Source organism: Polyodon spathula, chromosome 16, assembly GCF_017654505.1.
Source record: "Polyodon spathula isolate WHYD16114869_AA chromosome 16, ASM1765450v1, whole genome shotgun sequence".
NCBI classification, from domain to species: Eukaryota; Metazoa; Chordata; class Actinopteri; order Acipenseriformes; family Polyodontidae; genus Polyodon; species Polyodon spathula.
Genome location: NC_054549.1, coordinates 6,562,297 through 6,580,327, shown reverse-complemented (window position 1 = coordinate 6,580,327; position 18,031 = coordinate 6,562,297). Strand labels below are relative to the sequence as shown.

Below are 18,031 nucleotides of genomic sequence, written 5' to 3'. Positions count from 1 at the left end.
AAGTGCTCTCAGCATGCAGGAAGCAACACTGCTGCTGTCCTGTGAAACTGGAATCGCTGGTGTCTCTGACCCTGTCAGCAGCTGAAGGGCTGTGTGCAGAGCGCCCAGCTGGAAAAACCTTCACTGGCAAGTATCTTATCAGCAGAGCTTTCTGACAGGAGCCTCCCAGCGCAGCAGAGCACTGCTGCAACCCTGGAGGAGTCGACTTCAAGGATACCTGCTCTCTGTCATCAGCACCGCCAGAACAAACCCTGCACTGCTAGTATGAGGCAAACAAGTACTGCAAGAGGTTTGCTTTATAACAGGCTTTTGGATTATATGTATATAAGAAAAGGGAAATGCATGAACACTTAAGATTCTGCATAGAATTTATATATGCTTAAGTGGCAGATCACGTACAGCTAATTAGCATGTCTCCTCTGAATTAGGATATCATTCCCTAATGAGATGGCTTCTGTCGAGCCCTCGCTCTGTCTCATCCAATCATTGGTTTAAACAGATTCTGTACAGCGTGTGCCAAATTCTGAACTATTCTCTAGAGCGAATAAACATGAGGATGTTGGCTAAAAACAGGTGCCATGTGGGGAACAACAGAAACAAAAGAGAATTTCCAATTACCCAGAGGAAAGCTAAACCATCTGACGTGACAAGTGGGGCACAGAGTCACTTGGTGGCAAGATAAGTGTCCTTTCCCCATTAATATGAAAGGTGAAGTAGTAAGTCTGGGGCTAGGGTGGTACATATTAGCAGCATGAAAAATACAATACTGTGAGAAGATGTGCTTTCCCATGACATGAACAGCATTGACTTCACACAAAACCAAAGTGTGTACTGTTTTTTCATATTGATTTTTCATATTGTTTATTGAGAAAGCAAATTTCTCCTAGATTTTGTAATTAAGAACTTAAAGATATGCATACCCAACTTCAGAGATGGAAATAAGACTCCTATTGCAAAGCAGTTTCACCCATTCCAGGTTTTAATATAAGCTTGAGTAGCCACAGTGCACAGGGAACAAGCTCAGGTGGGTCTCATTAAACTCACAGTAAAACCAGGAATGGGTCACACCTCTATGCAATAGGAGTCTTATTTCCATCCCTGCACAGACATGCATATGAATCTCTCCATATATAGATCTACTTAATCCAAATCTTTCCACACCAAGCTGCCCTATCTAAACTCCAATCCCTCGTGTGTGTATTACTGAAGCCTGGTGAGAAAGGCTAGGGTTAGGACCTCTTGCTTGCCGTCATGTTGACGGAACCAAATCATGAATTCCCTTGAAATGTATTTGGTTGAAATGTATAGGGCTAGGTTGCAAAAAAAACCAAAAAAAAAACAGCAGAATATATAAAATGACTAACAAAAATCTATTTGAATATTATAAATGACTAATAAAAATAAATTTGAAACGTCACAAATGAACTGATTCATACTTAGCACTTTTTTTAAAATCGCTACTTGATGTTAAAAACAAAAACGTGTACTTAATTGATCTCTTTTTTATTTTATAATACTAACGTTTGAAAGCAGCCGTTCATCGTTTTACCTCCTGCCCCTCGCTAAAATCCAAACAAATATATTTAAACAAAACAAAAATCCAACAAGACGTTAGGCATGCGATCCCCTTAAAGCAATGCTATCCTCATCTCCCCACCGATGGTGGAATCTTAATGCACACTGAAAACGAAGACTCCCTCGCCGGGCAGATCAAAAGACACAGCCCTTTATAAATAGAAACAGTTGTTACTGACTGTCTGAAATTCCATGCTGGTCAGTAGTGGAAGTCTCTCTGCAGGGGAAGTTATTTGGCTCCTAGTGCTACTGACAAGTGCATACCGATGCCAGATTGGAGGGGCTCAAAACTCACTAGGATTAAATAACAAAACTGATGAGTAGGCAGTGTGTCTGGCTTAGCAACAACACAAACAAACCAGTAACACGAAGCAAAAGGGACTGGCGGTGCACACTTTACTTACCAGCAATGTTACGGATATAATCCCGTATAAAGATTTTCCAATGGAAAGAGGGGCGTGCACTGCTGTACTCTGATGGAGTTTCTCTCCGTTAACACAGTACTGTTCTACTAATAAATACATATGCAAAGATTCTTTCACAATTAATGTGGACATGTTCCATTGCATTGCAGCATGCACAGTAAAGCGACTTGCACAGTTAAACCACAGGGGTTCCCTAAATGAATGTGCTAAATGATCATTTTGATCCCAGGAGTGATATGTACTTGTGAAACTGTATTAGCAAACTTGGGCACAGTTGACATAAGGACATGAGCAATGAGTTCAGTACAGGGGAGCCATTACTAATGAAAGGAATGACTGCTGCTAACCAGGCCAAGGGTTTTGTCTGGTCTGGCAGTTAAGCATCTCTGTTCAACTGGTGGAAAATCTTTTAGGGATTCATCTGTCAACAGTAAGAGGATTGCAATCTTGAAAGAGCAGGGATTTAAATAAGCAGGAATGATATATATTAAAAAAAGTGGCATTCGTGATTTACATTAAAAACACACTCCGCACTGACACAGGGTTATTTTTTAAATTCGAATGTTATTAGACTTGGAGAAAATAGCAGAAGCAACTAGTATGAGGCGCATTAACAATTGTGCTTGCACCTGTCCAGCGTCAAACTGCAGGCATAATAAACGTGTGTTCACAGCTTATTGGCACTGTTAAAATGATTTTAAAAGGCATTCAGAGAAATGCCATCTCTTTTTAGTTCTATTAGCCTCTCTGCAGGACACACAAAAAGTATTCAGGTCAGAATGATCAGCAGTCTCCATAATTATCACAAGGCCACTCATCACTAAGCCCTCAGACTGACATGGGCAGTGTCTATTCTTGCCATAAGCACGTTGATATAATGTAAAAAATGCAAGCAGTCCTATTAAAAACAAGACATGTGGGGTATGAGTCTAAACCAGAGCCTTCTACAAAACCGCTCAAAAAAAACCTGCCCCAAAAACCACTTGAAAGCACCCCTGCAGCATGTTCTTGTGATAAAATCAATACTGGAGCAGATTTGGAAACACTACTTGACACAGAATGAGGCGTTTCAAAATGATTATTAAGAACAGAGCATTCTGAAACACGTGAATGAATTACAACCAGACCTTGGTTAGTCAAAACAGGCAAGAAAAGGAAAATAAAACATTAAAAGTTTTATTAATTGGGCCTGTATGTCCCATCAACATCCATTCTGAACTCTACCACGTCTGCTGAAGAAGAAGAAAGGCAGAGACCCTGATCTGTATGCAGGATGTGATTATTGGTGGGCAAGTTAGAGAACGTTTGGATCATTCTTATTAAAAGCCACTGAACTAATCTGCATATCGTCTGGTGCCGTCATTTGCTGCTCTGGTAAATATTACACCAAGCAGCTGTTGAGTCATAATTTTTAATCTGTACAGCCCATCTCTTTTTACGTCAGCAATATTAAATTCGGCAAAGAATCGAGCAGGAAGCTGCTTTTGGAAGCAGAGAGCATATAACCGTTGTGGTGATTCATACTCTCAATAAGGACTGGCGAGTGAGATGAAACAGAAGCAGCACCACCTCCTCCTACACACAATGCCTCTGCGTCCGATTTGGAAAACTGTTCTGGCAAACAGGAGAAAGGCCCCCCTGTGAGGTGCACTCTCTTCTCATTCGTGTGCTCACTTCCACACTTTCCTCGTGATGACGTTCAATGCTTGACCTCACTGCCGGTGCTGTATGGCCCTGCTGTTTTTTCTTTGAGACGTTCTGCAGCTGAGAAACTTCTCTTTAAAAGATTGGATTGCCGATACAGGCAGTATGCTTCTGGCTTTAAAACACAAACGGAATCGGAATCAAATCACGGACAGCACATTCTTTAGCGCAACAATAGGGAAGCAGTCACTGTCAGCGGTTCAGATCTTTCACATTTCAATGCCACGGCTGTTAGTCATTATACCCCTCATCCCATAATGCTGCAACCCTTTGTACTGATATAGTGGGCACCCTGTCTATGCAAACAGGACAATACGGAGGAGTTTATGTTGGGTTATATCTGAATGTACATAACCAGCATTCAGCTCTAATGCTTTCAGGTGTTGTTAGGCAGAATTGGTTTCCTATTTGATTTAAAAAAAGTATAGCAGACTAGCTTTCCATTATATTATACATTGACGATCTCCGTTTCATTTAACCAGACAATCGCTGGATATTGAAAAACTCTTCAACCTCTGCAATGCATTTAAATGGGTGTACTTTATTAAATTATTCAGGTAGTGATTTCTGAAGCTGAACTGTATTACATTACAGATGCAATTCTAACAGCTGCTTCAGATTTCTATCGACTGGTTCCATTAATAATATTATTCTTTGTTTTTTTTGAACGACTATGAACGGCACCTTGAAAGCTGAGACGCTGATGTGCCCCTGCTAATTATGATGTTAACTCTGACAGGACTTTAATTAAAAGCCTGACCAAAGACAGCGACACTCATTGTATGACACTGGGTGAGTCGCATGCCCACCAAGCCCATTAACGTACAAATCAAATGTTCCCAGTGCCATTAAACTAACACTTCCTGAGCTGCTGTACTGGATATTAACTATATTTCACTCACCTCTTTTAAAAGAAACACTAGTTCAATTTCAAACACTGTTTGACTGAGGAAGGGAAATCAATTAAGAGACAAGAAATAAAAGCTGGAAAGTGCCTGGAGACAAAGTTGAGAAAAATTTCAATTACTAAATCAACTGAAACAGCCACCTAAAAAAAAAAAAAAAAAAGCGAACCTTATATTACCGTTCCTTTTGGTTCTGTGCTTTTATTAAATCACTTGCATCACAATCAGGGTAAATCAATGTATAGTTTTTGTGTCACCATTATATGCAGCAGCTAACAGAATGAGGTCTGTGCAATTTGCACCCATAGATCAACTATTTAAATGTTAATTGGAAAAATCCAACAAGAATTCCTGGTCCCTGAATTAAAATCTATGCAAAGTTAATTAATTTCACTTGACGTTTTGGAAAAGCAATCAGTCCTTCATTTACATTCAGCAGTTTGATCCACACAGCTAAGAGCATATCCATAGCAACTACTGATGTCGGAGCACTTGTTGCTTTGCCAACCTGCATTTAAGTGCACACAGAACTTGGATGTACTTTTCCATTTAAAACACTGCACTTTTTTTAAGCAGTCCGAGTTTCCAGACTGTAAAGATCTAGCAAATCAATAACCACATAAACAGAAACACAAAGGCCTGAGCTCTACAGCACAGTCTGGCTCTTAACCAAGACTCATAAATCTGAAAATATAGAAAAATGCAACTTAACCTTAAATAACGTAAACTGTCATTTTCTTCTTAAAATATAAAAGTACAGAAACCGACGCTGCAGAATTAAACTGCTGGACACAGAGTTACACACACGTTAGATCACTGACAAGCCCCTAGACCGTGATTGGTTGAATAATTGATAATCCGGAAGAGTTCTCTTTTAAGCAACGTTGTTTCAGATTGACTAGATGTTTCTCATTCTGCACATTTTTTGCATTGCTCTTTAAAACAGATGCATAACACATGAAGTACACATGAAGTACCTGGCACTCGAATTTATTGGAGTGTCATGCGAAAATTCTGCAATATACAATTAGAAGGCATCTCCCTGTCTTAACTCTAAATCTGTGACATTGATTACATGTATGAGGGCTTTGGGGCTAGGAATTGCATAGGAAACGTGTGACTTTTAGAAAAGTCAAAATGCAGTCTCTGTGTAACTTCACATTTTTGTTTTGCATTCAAGACTACAGTGTACAAGAAGTGCATTACAACGTGCTACCCTGGAGAACACACTTCAGGAGTTCTTGCAATGCCAACACTGGATGCCTTAACCTGTTCTGCAGTATAAAGGGTGGCACTGCCAGCTTAGTAGAAAGATTCGCGCACAGACATATTTAATCCTTATGCATCTGAGAGGAGACCCCAAGTCAATACTGAACAGAAACATAGCTCTCGACTTTATGCATGGACCGACACACATTGGCATGTGGCTAAATGGCTTGCCATTTTTAGTTCTCTAATTTATTATTGCTATGCCGCTAGAAAGTCTCCCCAGTGGCTGGTTGATATGGCACCGTGACGTACATTACATGCTTCTGCTACACAATACTCTTCACTGTATTGTGCAGACAGTGAAGAGATGTGGGGATTAAACATTTACTAGCATGCCGTATTGCTCCTGTAAAATCGACTGCTGTAAATCAATGTTCTATATTCCTGAAACGACCGTCTTCTGCGGACGACGACTCAATGAAGTGATGTTGAAAGCAGAAATCCTTGCCTCTCCTTTGCTCTGACTGTTCCCCTAGATCTTTGCAAACCAGACAAGTCTCCCGACGTGAAACATGCAGTCTTGCTCAATGATGCGACACGGTTCATAAAATGTTAGTATTAATATTGCGATTCATAAAATACAATTCATTTGCCATTGTATTTCTCCCCAGGCTATAATTGACCTCCCCCTCCTCCTATACCCAACTGAGGCACTTCATTATAACACTGACAGCAGAGGTGCTAGAATAATGAACCACTGCTGCTTAAATATTTGTGTCTTTACCAGCAAACCAGCCCGAGATACGGAGACTCCTGTAAACACACAATTACACGTTTCAATAGGCTCTATTACAATAATCAAACAGCTACGACGATGAGCGCTGCCAAACTCAGAACGGATGAGGATTCATGGACCAGGGGAGACACTAATCTCCACAGTCTTAATGATACCACACGCACTGTAGCAAAAGGGTGCCATTTTTAACAAGAGGAATGATTCATAACAGTGGATTCAGCTATTCTTAACAAGGTTGCTCGCTCGCTCGCTTCAAATGCACTGTCTAATTACCAGCTTATTTCTCTGTGCACTTTGTGCAGTTAATTCAGCAGTACAGCTATGGACCAAAGTTTTGCATCACCCTGTAGAATTAACTCATTTTGCTTCATAAAAAGTAGAACGAAACCTGCTGAATAATGAGTTTCGATGCGTGAAAAATAACACATTAAATATATACTGCGGCTCGCTTTATCAATTCTTTAACGGTCACAAGCAAATGAAGTTCAGTTATTCGCCGTACAGTTTGATTAGAATCGGCACGTCAAAGTAAAGCACATTCTGTACAGAAGCCACGATCGCAACGGCAGTCAATTCCTTCGTCACAGTACTAAAGACATAAACTCTAGCAACTGCCTTACTGTGCAGTCATATTGCTTCAGGTTTAAACTGGGAATAACTGGGATTCTGCTACCAATTAAACACACACATTAAACACACACACACACACTAGAATGCAGGTCTGCTGAGGACACTATGCAAAGGGTCTTCAGTCAGTGCAAATCAAATAAAACCTCTAGTACTATAATCTTGTACAGAAATACAGATCACATATACAATAATCAATGTTACCTGTTCTTATGGCTGGCTAAAAAGGGATACAACAGATCTAACTGGTAAAGCTGTTTAATCATTATACTTAAAGGCAGATCACTCATGTCAGTGGTTTATCTATTGGGGACATTGGGTTACAGAGCTTTGCTGACCTGCCTTTAAATCAGCTACCTGGGACAATGTCAGTGTTCTCGAGTATACCTTTTCTAATGTAATCCACGTGCTCCAAAGCAGGAATGCAGCAGCTGGTGTGGGTTTCAGTAACAGCACTATATATTCAAAACCAGCACGTCAGATTTTTTCACCACCATTCTAATGAAAGGAAATGAACTGGGGGACGAGTGCACGGTCACTCCTAGCAATGGTTCATTGTACAGCATCACGTTATTCTTGAAATACTGCTGTATGTCCAGAAGCACACAGCTAGGGTATCAAACTCCTTTCACAAGTGGTCAAGCCACCCCCTTACTTAATGGTAGCAATATTAACCTTGCAACAAATCTCAGAGACAGCCAAATGGACTATACCCAATGTGGAGTCTAAACACTGCTTTAAATGTCTGATTCTACTAAATTACTATTTAAATAACAGTAATTGGTCATTGCATGTTTTAGATCTATTAGCTGCTAATCTAATTCTAACTAATTAAAAACAAGAACCTCTACCCATAAGTGTTAGTCATACTTCTGTGAGTAATGGTTTCAGAAAGAAATGTTTTAATGCATATTGTATCGTAACAATATTTAGTGTACTATTCACAGTATAACCATTATTTAAATGATCGATCATTGCCTACAATTATGAATGAAGATTATCTTAAATCATGTTCAATCTTCCATTAATTGCAACCTTCTCCAGTGTTTACTGTTCCCCTTCAGTTCAAATACCTGGTATTTGCGCATTTTAAGTTAAGGGTCAAGATATAATAAAAGGTAAAGCATCTACTAACCTCATATGAGGCTGTCATGCATTTGTGCATCTTCCATATGTCGCCATATAAGGATTAGAAAAGTTCTGCTTACTTGTTCCCTTACGAGGTCGCCACACATTAGAGAGGTGACTCTTTTGTGAACGCACAAGTGTGTTTAGGGGGGTCCCCAGGACTGGAAAATAACTTAGCCCATGAAGCTGCACAGCATGTGTGGGTCCACTGCCATTTAACTGTGTAGAGCCCAGAGCAAAGACTTGGTATTTGTTGACTGGTTCACACATGGTCATTCATTCTCTAAAGCAGTGAAACTGGGAAGTGGAAATTCAAATTGTGCTACGAAAGCTAAATTCTTTTAATAATGTATTACTTGTGCCGGTCAGCTTGCAGTGAGTCACAGCTAAAACCACAATTTCAACTCTGTTAAGAAAGGCGGCTAAGATAGATGGAATAATGAACCTTGAATTTATTAACATGGCCAGTTTGACACCATAAATGTTGCAGATTTGAATTTAGTTGTTAGTTGTGCAACTTTGCAAGAACTAAGAACAATTTTAAAAAGTCTAACTATGCAAATTATTAGTTCAATTAAGAGTTAAGTTATTGAGAGCTGGAATAAAAACCAGAAGACACTTGACCGGGTTTGGGAAGCCTTGCTGTATCCTAAAGAATGGGAGGTCTTTCAAAACAAGATAATCAAATACATTCCCTGTAAAATGTTGGCATGTCTACCTCAAACACAAATGGAAAACTTCACTCAGCTACAGCTGCCCTCACAGATACTGGGGTCTATAAATACTTCACCAGCTGGTAGAGGCAACTTTGCAAGCCAACAACCTTTCAGGGACAGGAAGGAATCGGTGCATCTGTCCATTACAACCTCTCTCACTTCTAGCACTAGCTGACAGCAGCAGAGTCCAGCCTGCCAGAATGAGCACCAGACAACATCAGTACAATTAAGATAAAAGCAACTTACAGGTGGATGCAATCTGCAGATGTTTCTATACTCTGCACTCTGTTACAGCAACAACGAATGGCATTTGAGATGTGGATATACATACAGTATTATAACTTTTAAAGTGTACAGGAAAGGAGTTTATTGAATGTCAAAATACAGTCACACAGCACAGAAGGATTTGGCCTGTTTTTCTGGAAATTAAACACAGAGCAGAAAATACTTTTATCCTTAGCTCGTGATAAGCTGAAAACAGACAATAACTCCCGAGCCACACATCTGTTTTATATTCTTATTTATGGGTCCTTTATTGGAATAGCCCTGAGGCATGGTAATCAGTTGCTTTAATAAAACAGTTCTCTTATTGAACAATGGTTTTGTCTTCCCTGTTGATGTTCTCTTCTTGTGATTTTGCATAAAGAGTGCAATCAAGCCTTTGTGAGCTCTCTCTGTATTTTTGGGGCACAGAAAACTAACTGAAGACAGCAGTCCAAACACATAATTCAGGGGCACGCTATTATTACTCCCCAGTACAGCAATGTTCTGGACTGGGGATGATGGAAGTCAAACCAGTAAAGAAGTCACCTTGCAGCAATGACATGGTCAACACATATCTGAACAGAGGTGTTCTACATACTAGTGAAAGAGGCAATGCATTTTCAACAGCTGACGTTGACCTAAGCTACGTAGTTATCCTAATCTTCTTTTAAATCTCTAAAAATGAATCAACTGTGGGATTCAGCACCTTAAATTCTCAGACCTTAAGCATTCAGTACATGGCCTGACAATGCAGACGTGCATTTTGAATGGCCTGTGTTCCTTTAGAAATAAAAGCATCTTTCTCATTCCTAAAACAGAATATTAAGCCTTTTTTGTGTACTTTGCCGCAAAAACTAAAAATAATCTTAGAAGAGAGGTGCTTAAAAAATAACTTGTCAAACCATGCAAGTATCTACCCATGTGCACAGATTAAAAGTGTGGAGAGTTCATTGAAATTGCAGCAATAAAATCTTCAAGAGAGTAAAACGGCTGCTGTTTATTCAATAGCATGCACAGCCATACTTTAAAAAAGTACCAGCTGGCTATGTTGAGAGGATGACCTTGCTAATATCATATGCTTGTGGCAAAATACAGTACACTGCACTCATTGCAAATACTGTCTTAAAATTAGATGCAATGTCCTGGAAAGCCTTGGAAACATCAGACGCTGCATCAGATGCTACAGTATGAAACGGTACACTCAACATGGCTGCTAATGAATAGGCAAGAAGTCAAGCGCAAAGTGACAGGAAAATAAGAGGGGAGCTCCTAAAAACTGTTCCACAGATCGGCCTGATTCCATCTAGATAACTGCAACGTAGGTTTGTTTGGTTGATGCAGTGAGCCAGGCTTTTGAATGAGTACCGCCGTCAAAGTGACTAACTGAAACGACGCCCGCCCTTATTCAACGAATGAGTCTGTATCCACAATGCACTTGGTTTATAAATGCGACTCTGAACAGAACAAAATCGCCTTGCTTCCCAAGGAACGAAAAATGCTCCGTGCAGCAGAGGGAAAAGGTCAGGAGTAGCAGATTACTTGAATCAATAGCACAGCCCGCACGGTAGCCCTAATGGATTAACGACCTGTTTAAAATGAAGTACCTTGATTCCAGTACCGTGCTTTTTCCCTAATCCAACAAGACGCAAGTATAATTATAATTATGATGGTGAGCCTCTTCAGAAACATAATCCATTCATTGTCCTTTGTGAGAACCAAGTGTCGTCTGAGATCTGTGACCCACAGGACATGAGCTTGAAGGTACAGGGAAGAAATCTATATAAATGACGCCACCACCACCACCACCACTACATAGCCTCGGGGACTGAATTAATCATGAACACCAGATCAAACAGTAGGGCTGTTGTGTGCTGAATTTTATTCTGAAGGTATTCTTACCCTCCATAATCAAATGCAGCAAGGGTTACATGTTCATTTTTAAGCTACGCACAGTAGTTCTGCTTCTTTCCATGCAAACTATCTTTATTGATTTTATTGGCCTTTGTTCTTCTGCTCCCATGGAATGTTTAGCAGACTGCACCTCCCATAGTACAGACCCAGCCCCAATGCAATCACAGGACGCTCAAGACATAGTCTAGGAAGACAACGGTTTAATATGCAAGTAAATAAACAGACAGAAGAGTGACTGTTTATCTGTTACAGTGTCCTACTGGTTTGAAATAAAAGAAATGTATTTAAAGCTTGAGTCATCTTGCATGAGTACAAAACTCCCACATTTTTGCTAATTGCTATCTTTTAATTGATTATTTAATAATAATAATAATAATAATAATAATAATAATAATAATAATAATAATAATAATAATAATAACGCAGTGAAAATATCCAATTAAAATAACTGTTGTCTTCAAATGCACATCTGAGTATAATAGCCATTGTAATTTGTTAAAATATAAAGAACCTTGGTATATTTCTCCTGACTTGGAAATCTCCAAGAATACTTTCAAACAGCAGCAAACACTTACAAATAAACACAACAAGTGGTGTCAACAGCTTTGAATTACTGGTTTAGAAAACACAGCCAGCCTTTTATATACAGTACTGTACTATGGGAATGACACAGTTTAACCCTGCCCCTCCCATAATGCATCATATAGCCCTTAAGCTTTGAATGCTGCTTCCCTGCGACACAGAACCAAGTGACATCAGTGGTATGCAATCGCAAACCATCCATCATTTAGGATTATCTGTAATCTGTAACTGGCTGATCATTTGTTCTGAGGAGATGCTTGGTAAGGCCAGTCAACTGAAAAACACACATGCGTGAATCTTACTGCATATATACAGAACCATATTTAGGGGTTCAGTCTAGGTTTTAACTGATAAACAGCAAATAAAAAAAACACACCTGAAACAAACAAATAAATAAATAAAATGAAACCAGTGTTTACAGGCAGAACAGCAGAGACTGCAGCCTCTTTCGTCTTCAAATTCCCCCCTGTGGTTCATGGCGCAGTGGACTATGTTTTGTTGCAAGGTACATCTCACACTAATTCCCATCAGGGCTGTTTTTTTTACTTGAGCAGTTCTTAAGAAGAGTATCTTTGGGCAATACCAGAAAGAACTGGTCAAGAAAAAGCCCAGATGCACAGATCAATTTAAAAAAAGCATAAAACACGTCAAAGGGTACACATAGCAAAAAAAAGACGCCTTAGTTATTTCTCTCCTGTTCTGCAATCCCTGATGTCAAAGAGAAAATCCCTCTGTTCTGCACACAGACCTGTTTTAACAAGGAGCTTCAAAAGGTGTTCCTACTGAATCAGTGACAATGGGCTGATTGTAAAAGGAGGTGGAGGTGCTAGGAATGGTTCTGAATCACACCTCAGAATTATATTTAAGGTGGTATTAGAGTCTAGTTGGCTTGCTCATTAAATGATGGGTCCAGCTTTTTGTGACTCATACCTGCTAGGCCTGGAAAACAGAACTGGTTGGCTTGCTTGAAAAATAAATATATAATATTTGGTATTCAGTGAACCTGTTCAGCTTCTGTCATCATCTGCAATGTTCAAGAAGTTGCTTCAGAAGCACCACCTGCCCCAAGAAATAGTTAAGCCTTGAAATATTCAGCAATACAAAATTAAAATAAAAACTCAAGAAAACTAAAATTTAACCGCAGAAGAAATACATCGAAATGACCAATTGGGTGTCAAAATGCTACTCCCCAGCGGAATTGTATTATTGGATGTTCTTCCACTCATGTAAAGTTAGCTAATAAGATGGCGATTAGTAGTACAAACAACTCATTCTGAAGTGTAATTATGACGCGATGGTTGAAGTACCTTCTAATAACAAAGCTAGCTTGAATGCAGCTTTGTTAGGTCTGTCAGGTCAAGCACAGTGCTCCACTGGCTGTTTTCTAACATTAAGCTTTATTGAATGTTTGACTGCAGCATGTTTATGAAGCACTTTCCAACCTGCTATACAGTAGTGGTGTCAGCTGGGCTATTCATCTTGCCTAAAATTAACATCAAGCTTTCTAGGGAGGAGTACTCATTTTCAAGCAAGGCGGAGGAGGCATGCAGGGAAAGATATTACCATCTCAGTAATTTAGCCAGCAAGACTAGTCCCAGCTTTATATTAACACGTGTACTGATTAATCTAAAAAGCTATGCAAATCAATGGAAGATCTTTCATCATAAACATCTCAATTTAAATTAACCCTAAAGGTATTTCTGTTATTTTTAATTGTGAAAGTACAGCAAGAATACCTATTATTGTTAGTTCAAGAGTATCATATATATTTAATTTGTTGTATTTATTTATATGCAAAATCATTCCATTCTCCAGAACGATCACATTCCAGAATTATTTCACATTCTTGTGCATGTGAAATCCATCTTGCTGCTGCATTCTGATTTAGCACATGGCATTTCAGCAGATCGCTAAAAAGGCTACGGTTCAAAGGTCAATGCCATTAATCCGATGCGTTGCTTCTCAAAGCAATGAAAAGGCATGGCTTATTTAAACAAGGACGCATAAGGGATAATATTTACTGCCAAGCAGAGTTCTAAAGGTCCCAGGGAACATGTGCTAGAAAGGCCAAAGTGTCTGTAAATGTTGGCAGTGGATCTTCATTGCATGACTTTGAAAGTGCAGGATTAATACAATGCAGAAGAAACTGCTTGCCAATTGTACCAATTAATCCTTAACACTTAATGACCATTTCACTTTTGTTGTTGTTATTTTTATTTATTTATTTATTTTAAAGGTAAACGTCACAATGCTTTTTTTCCTGGCTCGTTAAAAGGCAAAAAAAAAAAACAAACAAACAAAACTATTTGTTATTGTTTTTCAAATGCTAAATAGTATTGAACGATATAGCCAACCCACTACAGATGGCAAAATGACCTAAAATAACTGTGCTTGTTATCAAACATAACAGTAGTTTAAGTCAAATGGAAACTTACAGCTGACAACATGGGTATTCATACTTTCTACATTAACAGTGGAAACACCTTCAGTGTTCATTTTAAATTAAATGTTTATTATGAATGTCTTTTTAATGAATTTGTATTGCTTACTAATTAACCCTGCTCATTTGCAAATAATCCCATTAATATAAATAGGTTTAGTGCAGTGTTGCTTTTATTACTGGTAGTGTTGATTGAATAATAATACTGCTACGTTTTGCTTTCGGACGAAATAAGTCAGCTGATCTACTGCATACCATGATACAACAACTCCCAGGATTGAATTTATTACAGTGAACTAAAGAGTAACTAGCAGTTTATAAATTCAAGTGGTAGAATGACAAAAATGTGAAATCAGATTTTTAGCATCCAGTATTCAAAGTAATTACTTCCTTGGTTATTACAGTAACAGTGCAGATTTTCAATACTGTACTGGCGGACTATTACACCCTCCAATGGCATGCTGTCCCGTCACAGAAACAAAAGATTAAAGCAAACGCGTATTGTCAATGTGCATTTAGAACAACTGACAGCCGAATGCATTGAGATTAATGCACGCCACTGCACCCGACATGCAGTTTAACATGAGTGGAAAGGGGCTGTAAACTGAAGCTTCAGCACTGATGCAAAAAGAGTGATCTGTGAATTGCAGTTGTATTGCTCATACTGTGCATACCCAGCTCCTGGTCTGAATATAATATACTTTCTCCCTCTTCTTGCAGTTCAAGAAAAGAACTAGCAATATTTCAAAAAAGCAATACATACAGTGTGCCATGTTGAGATCCAGCTCCATTATGCCTGAAAACCAATTACGTTTTAGCAGTTTGTACAAAATGGTGCAGATGGCTAATGCACTTGGTCATTTTTTTTGTTTTTTGTTTTTTTACAGTGTTCTCCTAGCATCTTCTGGAATGGATTCTGCATTTACCATGTTGTATTGTGGATCTACCTGTCTGGGCAGTTAAAATACAAATAGGAAAGACGGCTTTTCTCCAAGATGAATGGGGATAGATTGGTTAAACAACCACTCCTCTAGTGTTCACCTTTGAAGTTGGACATTTGAGGAAGCTATTGCAGATTCACCTTTCACGACTTCCCCATATATAACACACTAGTGCTTTACAGAAACCAAAATGCAGCACTGTCAAATAATATTAGCACAGTGTCATTACTCTTTGTACAGTGCAGTCTGTTAAGACCAGCGTACTGTATAACATTTTAAACACAGGCAGTGTGCTTTTAAATACAAGTGAACACTTGGCAATCCTCCCACCAACTGACACTCCATCCAAAAAGGAAAGGTGGATGTTACTCTGGTATGCTTCACACTAGACATGATGTTTCGAAGAGCACAGGGTTAGGATGGCCAACTGCTTTTCTCTGGCTTCTCTAACAATGGGTCATTGTTTTTCTTCCAACAGTGTGAAAATGAAACTGCAGCCACTGACAGTCTGCCTTCGATTTCTAAATGAAACCATTATTGCACGGATGATGCAATCATACCTCCAGCTTTCCATAAAGCAAGTGTGCCACTCCTGCACACACTTGTTGTGGTTGCATTGTGGGAGAAGATTATAAAGGCTTTGTATTACATAAGTGACAAATGTTTTAGTCAGAATTGGATATTTTTTTATTGTAATTTTAACCACCAAAAAATTACCTCCTGACAGATACATGAATAGGTTTCCAACACAGTTAAAAATCGCCCTGTTTCAATACCTGCACAAATCTGCATTCTTTAAAATCCCTGAATCCTGGATTTAAATAGAATGCTGCATGACAGAGTGGTTCTACCTCCCCTCCCCCACCTTATGCGCGTATTAAATAAATAAATAAATAAATAAATAAATACATTTTAAAAAAACTCAATACAGTTTACATTTAGAATGACAGTTTTGACTGCAGCAGAAATGAAGACATATAAAGCAGAATAGGTCATTTTACAGCACCAGGGAACACCCCTGGATTGCACCATTATTTCTAGGGGTAAAAAACAGTGCTACTTCAGTGCTGTAAAATTCTCTAAAACAAATCCAGCTTTTATTTCAAAATGCAGAGTTTAAAGTGAAAACAAGCTCCATCATCACAGGCCTGTCTCCCCATGCAGAGAAGCAAGGAAGACAAGAGAGCTTTTACTGGATCCAACCAACCTGCCCGACCTTCAGACAGGCCACAGGTTAAACGCTTTCAATCAGGTCAGCCTGCGTGCTCATACTTAGTACTCCCAATTAATGTGCCCTCCATCACTCGACAGCTCGGCTACACCAATCACTCCCGAGTGGACATGCAGTCGAATGGACTCGTCACCAGAATCCTGCGCAGAGGCAGGTACCACGAGTCACCCGCTCTCACCAGGATACACGCAGAGCAGAGGGAACTAACAACTGACAATTGCAAATGAATGGGTCTTTCCTGACTGACTGCCTTGCGCCAACTACAGCACTGACTGTAGAAACCAACTGAAATGGAAAATATGAGAAACACTGAACTTGTTTGAACACAGTTCCAGATTAATCTCAACAGAAGGAACCATGCATCATGCTTCATTCTAAACTAAAGTAATGAGAGCTGGGGGCAGCGAACACGACACCGTTCAACACATAGGAATTGTGTTACTTGGCAAGGGACTAAACGATTATACACCAAATGGAGACTAAGCTTCCAAATGAAACCACCTCAGGGAAACCTCCATCGGTACTATGTGTTTTAGAGAACTGCACACAAAAAAGGACTTAGTGCAACACAATCACCTCAGAAGAGAAAAACAGTGACACCCAAACCCCCCAAACAGACTGAGATGGCATGAGGAGTCAATCCTTTTGCAGCAGGGAGACACATCTTTTTATATATTACAAAATACAACTTGCATAACAGATTAAAATATGTGTGCAATGCCTGTAAATAACCTTAAGGATTTCTTTCCACCACTGCCACTGTGCCGCACATGACCTTTTACTAAACTACTGCATTCACCTCACCCGTGCAATGTAATGAAATGAATCCTGGAGTCGTCAGTGAGGATCACATTCTGCAGCACCTTTTCAACGCACTGCATACCAGTACACAGCCCAGGAATAAAGGGGACAAAATACACTAACACCATGGATTCTCACTCTAAATAATTCATTTTATAAGCCTCTTTCTTGCTCGCTAACCTTTCCAGCCCTACAGCATAATACCCATGCAAGGGTAATGGGAATTGGGGTGCAGCTGTTTTCTCTAGACCTCAGTGCAGTTCTCATCCATTCAGTAACAGCAGCAAGGTCCATTTGCAGTTTTTTTTTTTTTTTTTTTTGTGTAAACTTGAAATAACTTGCATTATTGTAAACACTGCATCTTAGAGGCCTTCCAGTCATTCCTCCCCAGCAAGTGCTATGAAGGCTAAGCAACCCCACAGCTGCAGGCTTAGTGGAAAACCAGAATCAGAAAAATACAGTATAGTAACATCTGATTAATGTATGCTGAGGAATCTTACAACATCTGTTTAATATTTTCAACACACATCTCTGTTTTCACAATTATATTGATACTGCTTTAATCATACTTTCTACATTGCATCAGGACTGATGATATGATTTGGTTCATTTGTTTCACATGCACCATTTTAAAAATGACCGCAAATACAACCTTAGTTCTTTGTTCCTTAAAAACAAATCTGTTTTAGTCGCATGTGATCACCAGCATGTGATTGCCATGTCATGCTTGATACACAGCCCTTTTTTAAAATTAACCTGTTCATCCATTTTCTTTA

General features: G+C 39.2%; 1 protein-coding gene across 1 annotated transcript in view; it reads right to left on the bottom strand.

The window, feature by feature from the left end:
* The window catches only part of LOC121328909 (kinesin-like protein KIF1B), an 83,910-nt gene that overhangs the window by 59,776 nt on the left and 6,103 nt on the right, over positions 1–18,031 (bottom strand). The gene's annotated exons all lie outside the window — the stretch shown is intronic.